Below are 15,493 nucleotides of genomic sequence, written 5' to 3'. Positions count from 1 at the left end.
TTGGTCTCATCTTAATTAGAGAATCTTCTACCATTCTCTCATAATCCTTTGTTCCTATGCTCCATTTATCATTTAATATTTTTCACAATTCTTTGGGCATTGATAGCCCAACATCATATGACTTTCTTTCTATTATCCCCATGTTAGTTAATACAACACTTATGGCCTTTGTCTTATTTTCTTTCAAAATCTTGAAATTCTATTCTTAAGAATAGTATAATCATTCTTCTTTACAATTGTATTCAAAATTTCACTAATGGGAACTACTTTAGACTTATTCTTACATTTCTTTGGTGCCAATGATGCTTCCACTTCTTCTTCTTTGGTGGTCTCAATAGCCATAGCTTCTCCAACCACATTACCTTTAGATTCAATTTCGTTAGCCTCAGGTTGATCCAGTGATGGTTCTTTTCTTTATGGTGCTTAAGTTGTGCAAGGGTGACTCTTTGCTAATTCTTCTTCCATCTTTGTAGTGTTCATCACCTTGAATGACACTTCTCTAAATGGTCTAGGTACATAACTCTTTGTTACTCTCTGTGGATTTGGCTTTTGAGCTTTCTTATGTTCCAAGAGAAGCATGCTTCTTATGTCTATATAAGTGTCAAACCTTGGTAGAATGGGGCTTTCATCTGATGTAATTAAATTTTCTATGTAGGATCGAGCCTTCACATCCTCTACCTCATATCTTAATGTTGTCAACCATAGAGATCTTGGTTGAGCTAAGCACCCAATACACTTATTTTTGCTTGCCAAAAAGAAAACTTTTTCTTTGTAGCTTTCCACTAGATTTGTGGGTATCCATTCTCTTTGATTCATCTTTTTTTGAAATCCTTCGAAGTATTCCTGCAGCATGGCATTCCCTTTGCCTTCTAGTTTCCTATATAGTGCTCCTATTTAATCCATGATCAATCGGTCTTCACTCCACTTGATGTTTGGGGATCAAGAAAATTCTCCCGTTAGGTATAAAAAAATGCACAAGTATGGATCAAAACTATAGTTTTTTATCTTGATTATCATTGATTATCTTTCTCATGTTCTCCATTGTTTTCATGTGTATATATCTGCACATGTCAACCTTCAATTTTTTGTGGAAGATATGAATTTCTCTATATGCTACATTGTTGGGAACATAGTTTTCCCTACTGGTGTAGTATAATTGGTATCCCAACACCATGGCCACAAACCTTAACTTAGGGTTTGGAATTTCATTTATAGTGCAACCCATTTTGTCTTGTGTTGTCTTCCTTCCAGTTGATGAAGTTGCTTGCTTTACTAAGACAACATTCATTAATAGATCAATGCTAGATGCATTGTACCTAATTACCCTTTCAATTAAGGCCTTTGTGATCTTGTATGGCTTGTCCAACCATACATATTGTTCATGAATTTTGCACAAAACAAATCCCACCCATTCTTCATAGAAGAAGTTGGGTATGTCCACTACTCTTCTTAGCATAGAATCTACTAAATCAATGTGTTCCTCTTTTAGGGGACCTTCTGAGAAAAAATACCATACAACTCTCTTATCTCCTTGTCACCAATATCTTGGATTTTGAATTCTAGATATGCACTCACATATTCTGTTGGAAATGCATCATTGTGTAGTGACAATAGTGTAGTTTCATCTTCCACATCCTTCCCCTTGGCTATGATTGTCTGGTACTTGGGGTGACTGCTTTTCCTACTGTCAATTACATTCACATTGTTGATTTCTCTAGCCATTATTTCTACTTGATTCAAGATAATTCATTGAGCATAACTGTGTGAGATTCTTCTTGCAAGTAACACCTTCATAACTTTTATTTTAATCTCTTAGGCTTTTACAATATGAAAGCACAAGTGATTTCATTAATAAAGTATCAAGTGAATCTCAATCTTGTATTTATGTCACATAATTGTAATTTTAGGGCTATAACAATTGGCAAAAACTTTTACCTACAAGAGGACATATGTCATGAATTCTTTGGATCAATTTGCAATAGTTAATTTTCAACATCTTGATCTTCCATCAATAGGTTACACTTTCTTTTAGTGTTAGTATCTTTTCTCTTCATCTACATGACTATCAATATAGGCAAGGGGACTAGTTTATGATTATTTCCTTTATCATCTAACCCCTCTAAGCTTCATGAGCTTAGTTAGTTTGTGAGGTCTCGCCACTGGCCGGTGAGTTTTTTGCATCATCTAGCTTTGCTTCACCACTTCACTCTTCTTTATCCACTTGGTGGTGAATTCCTCCAACTACTCCATAGTCTTGTTTTTCTCTTTTCTATATGGGGATTGACTACCTTGTTTTCTACTGCATTTTTAGACCTTTTCAAGATGACCTATCTTGTGGTAGATATAACAAGTCATTATGGTACCTTTACGTGGTGCAGTGTTGTTCCTGGATTCATCCTCAACTTGCATTAAGTTTCAGGATGACCTTCATTTCCATAGGTCGTGCAGACCCATGTGGGGAACCTATCCCTTCCAATGGGAATTATTTCCTTGGGAGACCTTTAATTGTCTCTGGCTCTTGTTTTGCAGTCTTATGCTTTATGCCCATACTTGTTGTAATAGTATCAACATCCATCTATTATTTTCTCAATGAAATGAGAAATACACTATTGTTTAGTATGGTCATAGAGATGGCATTTTTTGTAGTACCCTTCATAGATACACTATTGAATAGGTGTAGTCTACTTAAACCAACACACACTAGACGTGTGCCCTTTCTTTCTACATGAACTATAGGTAGGTTAAGTAGAAACTATAGGTAGGTTTAGCGGTGCCCTTACCTTTTTGAGACACACTTCAAGATCTATTGTTGTTCAAGTTCTTAGCTCTAGAGGTCTCTCCCTATTAAGTCTTGTTGTCACTTTGGTAACCAATATCGTTAATTCTCTCATTTCTTCTGTGAGCCTTTAGTTGTTTATCAATATTCCTAGAGATCTCATTGAATCTCCTCAAATTTTCATTTCACTCATTTGTACTTCTTACCTCTTTAGTGAGCTTGAGCACTTTCTTAGTCAATTCCATGAACTACTCCATATTAAGATGGCTTCTCTCCTCGGTCTTTAGCTCACTCACTCTCCTTGTTATTGCTATGTATTCATCTCTTGTTAGGATGGAAACATTTCATTTAGACTGAGCTTTAGCAACCTCTTTAGTTATCACTTCTTTCCCCTTGATCAATTGAGCAGTAGTTACCTTCAGCCATAGTATTTCAACTATTAGGTTAGAAATGGCTTCCTCTAACTCCTTGAAACCATTGTACTAATGTTCGATGACTTCTTGGCTTTCACTAAGCTTTTGTGCTAGCTTTTTCCTCTTAGCTAAGGACTTTCTCATATTGTCCTTCAAGTATTCAATGATTTTCAGGGCTTCCTCCATTTGTCTTCTTAGTGATGTCATTAGATCTTCTCTCAAGTTAGTATACTTAATGCAACAAGGATCTGCACTCTGATACCAATATTAGTCCCAACCAGTATTGGGAGGGAGGTGAATTAGTACCATCTACAAAATAAGTTGATCTTCTAACCATTTCAAAAACCAAGATAAATGCAATAAGGTAAAAACAAGTAAGTTCACACACAAAAGTATTCATCAAGTTTGACACATATATTTTGTATGTGGAAACCATTAGTTAGAGGGTGAAAATCATGGTGGGGATAATATACCCACTAGCCCTTACAATGCATGTAAAGGGGTGCCTTGTTTAGAGCTACAAGTGCTTCTTCTGGAAGCACATCCTTTAGGAATTCCTAAAACCTATCAAGGTTATGAAAGCTACCTTGTTAGATGATTTATAAATCTCCTTTCTAAGAGACACCTTGATAGAGGATTTCACAATAAGCTTACTAAAGAAGCTTTCCCTATTAAGAGCTACAAGTAAATGTAATGGTAGTAAAGCATACTAAGAGTTTTGACCTTAAATGAGGCACTAACTTGCCTTGTAGATATATGTTATGTATCCTCAAAGATGCATTGATCTTCCTACTTGTTTGGTAAGTTTTGTGTTCTCACTTCTCCCTTGGTTGTATGCAGCAACCTATTGTTTTTTTTTCTCCCTCTACAACTGTTACTACTTATTTTCTTCTTTCTAAACATTTTGTTCTTGGTTCTCTCCTCCTATTCTCACAATGGCAACAACCTTTAACAACCTCTATTACTATAACTTATTTTGTTTCTTTTATCCTTTCTTCAAAGTCAGGGTTCAATTACCCATGACCAGATTATCCCACTCATTTTTTTATTTAAAATTTTAATTTCATGCCTTCTTTATTCATAGGAGATCTATGATCCCTATGCCTAAGGTCTAGACTAGTATTCATGCCAGTCCTTTTGTGAACCAATGGTGGCCTTTCATCCTTGCCTACTTTTGTCATTTCTCTCTTACCTTATATCACATCATTAGTGACTCCTTATGTTGATGACTCGGATAAACTATCCTTCATTTATGATTGCCTATGTCAATGTGGGTGTGTCAAAGTGTATACTAGTGTATCTCATGACCAATAACTATCAACTTCCTTCTTCTTCTTCTTTTTCTTCTATTAACAAGTTGTCACACATTTTTCCAATCAAATACTTTTGACCATCAATGACTACACTTCATACTTCTTTCAACCTATGTGCCTAAGATGTTTTTAGGGTCTATAATTGTCCCTTAAATACAATTGTCTAAAGGTCACATGATCAACATGTTAAGAGTTACAATACATCAAAAATAAAAAATAGCACCTAACAAGCAAAATATAAGATAATACCAAATATCCAAAAAATAAAAAATGATCTAAAACCTATGGGTCTACTACCGAACATACTATATAAACTAATATTAGTTTGTAAAGAAGCAACCAAGGACTATCCTAGTAAACATAAAAACATCTAGTACTAATGTTACAACTTAAAATAAATAAAACATAAAAATTCTTCATATTGTGTCCATGGCGACATCTAGTATCGAAAAAAATACCAAAAAAATATAACAATGGACACAATCCCTAGTGATTTCCCTTGTAAGCATATAAAAGGTGTGTGTGTGTGTGTGTGTGTGTGTGTGTGTGTGTGTGTGTGTGTGTGTGTGTGTGTGTGTGTGTGTGTGTGTGTGTGTGTGTGTGTGTGAGAGAGAGAGAGAGAGAGAGAGAGTGTGTGTGTGTGTGTGTGTGTGTGTGAGAGAGAGAGAGAGAGAGATTACAATGATTTAGGGTTATTAGTAAGAAATTCATGTTTTATTTGGAGATAAATAGTTGTGATTAATGTTGAAAATAGATTGATACAAGTATTAGAATGTGTTTCAATCATTGTTTTGTCACTGATGTCAAATTTGGTACTTGCTGGTAAGATAACTGCTTAGTTTATTTAAGTATTATCTTTATTTGATTGATGAGGAGGATTTGATCAAATGAGATAACAAAAGTACCTAGAGAAAAGGTTGAGTTATGAAATAAAAAAGGAGTACAAAAATTAGTTAAGACAGTGATAATATAGTGCATCGATTATCTACTTAAGGTTGCAAAGGTTGGATACACTGGTAAAGTCTAGAAGAACAAGTAAGAAGAATTGAGTTTGTCTAGCTTGACCAAGTGGATAGTAGGTGCCAAGAAAAGTTAGTGCAAGTTGAGGGGAAAATCAGTTGGAGCCAAGCAAAGTTAATGTAGTGTCTGCCCCTCGTTCACATTTTTGCTATCATTTGTCGAACTCTTTTAGGGCTAGTTTTATGTTGATGACTATTAGTGGCATTATTTTGAGATTATCAGATATTGTTTCAGATTCAGTTTATTATATGATGAGATTACTTGGCACTTTATAGTTCATGTATGCATGATGATTATTCAAGTAATTTCAGTTATTGATGATGATTAGTTAGATGATTTATTATCATATGTGTTTTCTTATGGATACTTACCCCATACTTGCATGTGTACGGTGTGCGTGTTTGTTTTCTTTCTGTATGGCATTTATGATGTGGTTAAGGAAGGGAGTCGTAGTCACCTACTAGTCAGGATCTACACAATGCACCACTTCCTACCATTGCCTATTTAGCTTAGTATATATTATGCTTGTACATGCATGGATTTTATGCAGGTTGAAGGTATCGAATATCGACTTTCGTGAATTGTCAAGATGAGCGTACCCTATCACATTATCTCAATGGCAAGAGAGGGGAGATAAATTCTCAAGTCCAAGTCCCAACCCTTTAAGCCATTTTTCTTGATTGAAAGCCAAGACAAATATCTAAGTCGAGTAACCTTCGAATACGTCGAATGACATAATTCATGATATTAACCCTTTTGGTTTGATTTTGTATGTGTTTTGCTATGATGGGTTTTTGTATTTTACTTTATGAGTCTTTAGTGTATTTTCTATTAATTAAGCCTAATTAAAAGATTTAATTAATGGTTTAATTTAATGGAAAATTAATATGATATTTTAATATTTATTTTTATTTAATTAATTGAGAAATTAATTAAATAAAAAGAATTAATTTGGAGATGAAAGTTATAAGTTTAAATTTGGAACGTGACAATATTTATTTTAATAATAATATATTTAGAGTTCATTTTTAAATAAATGTTAAATAATATTATTATTATTCAAGTTAGTAAATATTTTATCAATTAAGTTTCAAAAATAAATTTAAAAGTGGAAGATATTAAAATTATTAAAAGATTCTAGATTGCATGATGCATGCATGTGATTAAAATATATTAAGATAAAATAAGTGGATTTATTAAAGTGAATGCATGAGATTTAAAATTAATAAATTAATAAAAATAAATAAAGTGAATATTAAATAAATTAATGTGTATTATTTTAATATTTATTCACATAGGAGTATGCAAACTCTTGTGAGTTGTCATGTTGACAAAATAGGAGTTTGCACTCTAATTATGCACGTGTTGTCTACACTTAAGAGTTAGCATATTATTTGAGCACATGGTGTCTACAACATTCTAGACACCTCATCATCTTTATCTTCTTATCATGGAAGTTATGTGCTTAGTAGTCATGCTTATCTCCTAGTTCTTTCTAGACACATTCTAGATGCATCTTAGAGGGCTTTAAATAAAGGCTCTCCTAGTGTGTATGGACAAGCTTACATGCATTCGAGAAGCTCATATGTTTCTACATGCTCATATGCTTCTACAAGCACTTCTAGTCACTTGGGGGTTTTGGTTGGTTTGATTCTTGGAAGAATGGCGAATGTTTGAGAAGGAAGGGATTTTTCTATGGACTTCTGAGGCATAGCAAATTAGCATCAGTGTCCAGGTGCACTCGTGATTTTCACATATTCCATTTGCAGTCTTTCTCTTCCTGTCTTCATCATGTCTATTATATGTGTCTAAATATACTCCATGAATGAATCTTCAATCTTGAAATTGGAATCTAGATATGTATGTTAATTTTTATTTGTGTGCAAAGAAACATTAGGAAACCCTAGTTTTATTTATGAAGGAAATTCATCACAAATTGCCCTGTCGCTGCCCCTTACATAGACCAAAACTCAGACATTCATAACTTTTTATCTAGACCAAATTTATTCGAATGCTTCAGTTAGATTTGGCACAACTTAGCCCTTTCTAACATATTTCAAATTCGGCTCAATCTAACTGTTCATTAGGGAGATATGGCCCCCGTACTGGGACTGTTTTATTCAATGACAGTCATTCTTCCATTTTCCATAACCAAGAGTTCTTTGTGCTTAAACTTCACAAAAATAATCTATCAAAGCATGGAATGATTTTATCTAAAAGCCAATGGGAACTAGTTCAATGATTTAAATAAGTAAATAATTATCTTATGATTATTTTAGAAAAAATTTTAAAATAATGGAGGGATAATTCTATGTTTTATTCAAAAAGATAAATTGGTTGACTTGGAGATTAAACAGAGAATCTTACACACTTGAAATGTACTTGAAAACTAAAACTAAAACCTAATATTTGGCTTAACCATGTGATTGCGAAAGCAAACTAAAATTATGTGTTTGTATCTTGTTCTTTATGCTATCCATGTTTGGGGTTTGGGTGGTCCTAGAGTGTTGACCAATTAGGATGTTTACCAGAGGCTTGGGAGTTATGTGAATGCGATGGCGTGTTGATGTTATTTGGTCTCAATTCTTTTAAAACCCAACCATGGTAATGTGATGGCATGCTCTATGAGATGTTTGTATTTACTAATTGTTATTGTTGAGGTGTATGTAACTGAGATACTTGACTTAACCATTTTGAGTCATCGATCAATTATACTTGGGTTGCTTTCTAATCGCCATGATGGGACTAAAGTGTTGATTTATTCTTGATGTTGTCATGTTGTGACATGTTTTGACTCGACCATTTTGGAGTCTTCGATCAGTATTACTTTGAGATACTTTTTGGTTGCTTGTTGAGAACCAATAGATATTGTGATTATTAGTGATACCTTCAATTGCCAATAGAGAACTGTTGTGGTCATGATTATTATTGGATGCTTATCAGTTGCTCATGGAGATTTGATGCTTTTATTGTGGATTATCTTTTGGTATTTTTCCAGTTGCTTGTATAGAACTGTGGTGATTTTAAGATTTATGATTCCATGAGCTTAAGGTAGGTTACCTACTTGTAGTGTTGAGAAGTGGCTTGCAATGGGGGTCGGGGCCCTAAGTGGCTACCAGGGTAACTCATTGTAAGTTATTTAATAAGAGAAAACATTTATGCTAAATGGGGATTAAATGAACCTAATAAGATAATTGTATGTGTTCGCCCATGCCTCGAGTGCTAGTACAGACTAGGATGGGAGTAGAGAGAATGCTTGGTTGCAACCTTGCATTTCATTGTATGCCTCGTTAGTACGAGAGGATACTAGTGGCCGCATAGGGATCACTAGGCGGTCGGGGTCTATTGAGAGACTGCCAGGGTAACTCTAGTGTGATTTGTGCGATGAAACTTTCCCACTTGCATAGTAGGTTTCCTACATGTCTTTGTTGTGCCTCTGAGAAGTAGATGTTGATCTGTGTATTGGAATCTTTGAGTTAGTATACTTTTAGGATTCCTGAACTTAGAAAGTTTTTGTGCTATGTGATTTGATATCTTGTTTGGGACTTGAGACTATCTCCTCAGCATGGTGGGAGTGGACCATTTAGGTTCCACATGGTCGAGTGGTAGTGCTTTCTCACTCTTACCATTTGAGATCCATCTGAGACATCATGGCTGATGCATTCTTTGTTGGCATCTATCTTCATGGATTATGATGGTGGACATGTATCCTCACATTGATGATTTGCATATGTTAGATGATGTTATCTTATGCTTTACTTTTCATGTTAGATTACTTTCTGCATATGATGTAGTATGTTTAGGAGTGACATTCCTACTATGTTAATATCGATTATCTCTTTGGTGATTTGGAATGTTATGCACGGAGGGATGGCTAGGATCCATGATGGTCTAATGATGTTATTTATGGTTGGGAGGAACCATGCACTTAGTTAGTTATGTTTGTAATTTATGATTATCTCCTATGATAATGTATCATGTATCATTTGTGGTTTCATTTATGTTATTGCATCATAGATTAGAGTTAGTATGATGATGTAGTTTATTTACGTGGATGTATATTCTTTTAAGCCTTTCATACCCTGTGGCATGTACAGTGGATGATTGAGCAATCAAAAATGTAATTCAAGAACGTTGGACTTTTCATTATTATTTCATGTGCATGTAGTATTAGATGGATTCATTAATAGTTAATTTAGATGTGATTCAACATTAAGGGATCCTTAAAGAATGTAACATGTTATGTATGTTATGTTTACTTTTACTTGAATCGTTTCTATTGCTTCTATTATTATGTATAAGTTGTAAATGGTTTTTACTTTCATGTATTATCGATAAAAAAAATGCTACCAAACTTAGTGAAACTTTAGGTTAATTCTTTAGATCCCTTGGCAGGGCATTACAGTTAAACTTTAGTGTATGCCAAGTGATATAGTGTAAGCCAAGTAAAGTTTAGTTGATGCTGAGCACTAGTAAACTTTAGTGTTATTAAGTAATCTAGTTGATGATGAGTGGAAGAACAATATGGAAGCCGAGTGATAGCATATTGATGCTAAGTGCTAGTATTCATGTTAAATCATGGATTTGATGACTTTGAGATGACTATTTTGTTTTCTTTAATTTTGTGAAGTGTGTGGAAGATAACTATGATGAGTTGGTGGGATAGAGTTCATGGAAAAATATTTTGTGGCATATTCAAAGAGGATCGAAGGAGAAGTTTCTAGAAGGAAATAAAATGAAAAGATGGGTAGATTCATTGAATCCTACCTAATCCTATTCAACCCTAAAATAGATGATAGAGGATGAACAACAAAATATCTTAATTTCTTATTTATAGAGATGTCTAGTCAAAAGCACGGTTGATCAATGTTGGAGAACCTAAGTTAGAGGAGAGGCCTAAAGGTATTGCTTCATTTAGAGATTGAACAGAAGAGACTATGATTGGCAAGAAAAGAAAGAAGGCTTAAGGGGTATGGATGCTTGAAGGGTGAACAAGCTATCAGAGCTAAACCATGTGAAAGCCAAGTAGAATGGAGGACTAAAACAAAGATCTATAATCTGCAAGTGAGTTGTAAGTTGTTATCAAATTGAGCCTTACTATTACTTTCTAATCATTGTACCAATGTAGGGTAAATCCTTTGGATTAAGGTTAACCTAACAGTCATTTGTAAAACCTTTAACCGAGTGATAATCCAAGTGAATTATCTAAATTCCTCTAACAAGGCTCACTCCTAATAGGGTGATTGAAATCCTCTAACCCAGTCACATTTAACAGTGTGTATTGTAACCTTTAACAGGGTTGGCCTTTCATAGGACATCACTTTAGAAGAGTGAGAATGAGTAGCATATTACTGGAGGTTTTTTCCAAGTTAATTTTCCACGTAAAATCATTGTGTCAAATGTGTTATTGAATATGTTATGTTTCATGCTTACATTTCTACAAAGTTGATTTGACAGTAACCTACAAGTTTAAGTGATTGTATGATCTAATGGATGCATGCATGATGAATATGTTTTATGGATATGGGTTCACTAAGCTGTGAAAAGTTTTATTTGTACATTTGGACATTGAAAAACTATTTCACCCCCCTCTCATTTATTCTAAAGAATTCCAACAATTGGTATTAGAGCCTTATTAAGAGGACTAGTTTGAAGGTACTAGAAGCAAAAGATAAACATGTCAAAAAGAGAGGTACCCAAGCTTAATAGAGATAAATTTCATGGAAAGAACACAATCAAGCAATGTTGGGGATTACCTCTGCCCTAAGTTATGTCAAGTTTGATGATATCAAGGGTTGTGATAGTGCAAAGAAAATGTGGGATGCTCTTCACACCATCAATGGAGGTGATGCAAATGTATTGAGAGCCAAATCTAAAAGTCTTAGAGGTAAGTTTGATGATATGAGAATGCAAGAAGGTGAGAATGTTGCTCAATATTTCTGTAGGATAAAAGATGTTGTTAATGCTATAGGAGGATCTACTGGTAAGATGGATGATGAGATTGTATTAAGAAAATTTTTGAGAACATTATTACCCATCCATGCTATTAGAGTTTCTACAATACAAGAATTGAGATGTATACCAAGTTCTAATCTGACTCTTGAAGGTCTGGTAGGTAGGCTCACTGCTTTTGAACTATCTAATTTTGATAACTTCAAATCTATGTTGAATCTGCTTTCAAAGCTAAACTATCATTGAAGGAACCTAATGAGAAGAAGAAGAAAAAGGTAAAATATGTTTCCAGTGATAGTGATACAGATGAGGAATATGTAGAGCAACTTGAAGCACTACTAGCAAGGAGATTTCATAGAGGTAAAGAAAAATTCAAAGGTAAGTTACCTATCATGTGTTTTAATTGCAATGAGGTTGGACATATTGCTGCTAGATGTCCATAGAAGAAGAACTACTGAGGTGGAGACAAATACAAGAGTAGAAGATGAAGACAACAAAGATTACAAAGATAAAGGCAAGAATTACTACATTGTAGAAAAGGAAACCAAAGATGGATCTGACGATCATGATGATGAAGTGGTGTATGTTTCAATGAAGGATGATTCTAAGGAGGATGAGGCAATTACACTAGTGTCTTCTTTGAACAAGAATGACAGATGGATCATTGACAATGGGTGTTCACATCACATGACTGGAGACAAAAGTAAGTTCATTACCTTGAATTATTATGATGGAAATAGTGTAAGGTTTGGTAATGATCCACCCTGTCTAATAAAAGGAAAAGGTTCTATCAAACTCACAAAAAAAAATTTATGTGGAAATGATTTTATGTTGAAAGACTTAACTATAATTTGTTGTGTGTGTCACAACTAGATAGTTCAGGCTACAAGCTTGATTTTGAAAACAAGATTGCTAAGATATATGATACTAATAGAAAACTAATGGGAAAAAGTGATCAGTCTAGATGTAATCTATTCTATCTTGATATGGATGGTGCTACTTTTCTAGTTTTAGAATTTTATGAGGTGTGGTTATGGCACAAGAGGTTATGTCATGTTAATTTTGATAACTTGGTTACTATTAGTAACATTAGAAGAGTCGGTGATTTGCCTAAGTTGAAGAAACCTGATAATATAAGTTGCAAACAATATTAGTTAGGCAAAATGACAAAGTCTAGTTTTAAGAGTAAGATTCATACCTCTGAAGGAATTTTGGAGATTGTTCATATTGACTTGTGTGGACCAATTGATGTGCAAAGCTACAAATGTGATAAGTACATTATGCTATTTGTTGATGATTATTCTAGGATGGTGACAGTTACGTTTCTGAAACAAAACTATGATGATTTCCAAATGTTTAAGTAGTACTTAGCAAGAGTTGAGAAGGAAATAGGTAAAAGTATGAAATGTTTGAGATCTCATAGAGGAGCAGAATTTACATCAAATGAGTTTGAGATATTTTGTAATGACAGAGGAATCAAAAGATAAACATCTGCTCCTAAAACCCCTCTACAAAATCTAATTTTTGAAAGGAGGAACATATCTATAATGGATTGTGCTAGGACACTCATGATGGAGAAAAATGTTGCTTTAAAATATTGGAGAGAGGTTGTAAGTACAACTAACTATACCTTGAACTATGTGCAAGTCAAGAAAGGTACTCATTCAACACCTTTTGAATTATGGTATGGATACTCACCCAATGTAAAATATTTTAAGGTATTTGGAAGCAAGTGTTATATTCTCAAAGATTTTAGGAATGGAAAATTAAAAACAAAAAGTGAAGAAGATATACTCCTTAGATATTCCACAAGAAGTTAAGCTTATAAGTGTTTAAATACTAACACTAACAAAGTTGTAGAAAGTGCAAATGTGAAATTTGATGAATATATAGAAGTACATGAGGTTGAACCTATGAAAGAACTAGAGGAATACAAATCATTTTTATACTTTTATGAAGGAATGTTTGTTGATGAAGAAGTTGTCAATCAAGTTGCAAATCAGCATCAAGTTTCAATGACTTCTAAGTCACACACTATGAATGTTGAGTTGCATTCAGGAATTGAGCTACAATCAGGTGTCGAGTTACAGAATGAAGCTGAGACACATTCTGATTCTAAGATTAGTGTACATGAAAGAGATGTTGAATTACCTGATAGAGAAGTACATGGTGATTTAGAAGTTGATAGACCAAATAAGGAAAATAGAGTAGAACCAAGATTGTCAAAGTATGTCAAAAGACATCACCCTACCACATAAATTATTGGAGATAAACGTGCAAGACCAATGATAAAGAACAAGTTGAGAAATGCATGAACCTAAAATAGTGAAAGATGTCTTAGAAGATGTGGATTGGACTAATGCCATGAAAAAAGAAATTGAATAGGTTGAGAAGAAGAATAAGACATGGACTTTAGTTCCTAGATTAGAAGATAAAAATGTGATTGGCACCAAGTGGGTGTACAAAAATAAGTTAGATGAAAATGGTGAAGTCACAAGGAATAAGGAAAGATTAGTTTGCAAGGGGTATGCATAAGAAGAAGGGATAGACTGTGGAGAAACATTTACTCTTGTTGCAAGATTGGAAGGAGTAAGAACTCTGCTTGCTTACTCTGCATACAAAGGTTTCAAATTTTATCAAATGGATGTTAAATCTGCATTTCTAAATGGCATATTGGAAGAAGAGGTTTATATTGAAAAACTAAAAAGATTTTTTGATGCTAACAAAAAAAACATGGTATGTAGACTACACAAAGATTTATATGGATTAAAGCAAGCACCAAGAGCATGGTATGAAAGGCTTCACAATTATCTTGTGAATATTGGATTTGAGAGGACTGATGATGATAGTAATATGAACTTGAAGACAAAAAAAGGCAAAGGTATTTTACTATCTAAAATTTTAATTGATGATATCATATTTGGAGGCTGGGATACTTAATGTAAAGCTTTTGCAAATGAAATGAAGAAAGAATTTGAGATGTCTATGTTTGGAGAGATCAAGTTCTTTATGGGTTTGCAAGTACCTTAGATGAAATATGGTATATACATCACTCAATCAAAATATGTAAAGGAGATACTGAAAACATTTGGACTGGGAGATTCCAAGCCAGTAAGCACACCTATGGTGATAGGACAGAAATTGGCAAAGAATGATGATTTAGCTGAGGTGAATCAAACATTGTACAAGTCCATGATTGGAAAATTGTAATATGTAGTACATAGTAGACCTAGTATTGCATTATCTACTGGGATAGTTGCAAGATTCTATACTAATCCTAGGAAGAATCATTTGATGGTTGTTAAGAGAATAATGAGATATTTTGAAGGTACAGAAGACTATGGTCTATACTACAAGAAAAATGAGAAGTTTGAGTTGAAAGCCTACACTAATGTTGATTGGGCTAGAAATATTGATGATAGAAAGATCACTAGTGGAGGAGCATTTTTCTTAGAAAAAAGACTGGTTACATGAACTGGCAAGAAATAAAATTGCATATTTCAATCTACTACTGAAGTTGAATATGGTACTACTATAGTAAATTGTATAAACATTGTATGGACCAAACATCTACTCAAAGGTATGAAGGAGGAAATCACTGAACCTATGATACTTTATTGTGATAATACAAGTGTTATAAACATATCAAAGAACCATGTGATGCATATAAAGACTAAGCACATTACAATCAAGCATCATTACTTGAGAGAGTTTGTTCAAGACAAAGAGATGGAGATGGAATATGTGAATACAAAAGGGCAGATAGCTAGTATCTTTACTAAAGAATTACCCAAGGATGCTCGTAAGTATCTAAGAGGTAAACTAGGGGTGATACCCCTATCCAAGGCTATCTAATAAGCATAAGAAGTGCCCTACATCAACTAAGATGATTGACATATATTACACATTGATGTAGTGGATCTTACTTTAGGAGTTACCTAAAGTAATTAAAGAGCTAGAGTTGTAGATCAGTCATAAGCAAGGTGACAGAGGGAGAAACTAAAAAATTTTCCTATCTA

Source organism: Cupressus sempervirens, chromosome 2 (assembly GCF_028749045.1).
Source record: "Cupressus sempervirens isolate cs-2001-9-10 chromosome 2, ASM2874904v1, whole genome shotgun sequence".
Lineage (NCBI taxonomy): Eukaryota > Viridiplantae > Streptophyta > Pinopsida > Cupressales > Cupressaceae > Cupressus > Cupressus sempervirens.
Note: the sequence above shows the minus strand (reverse complement) of the source record.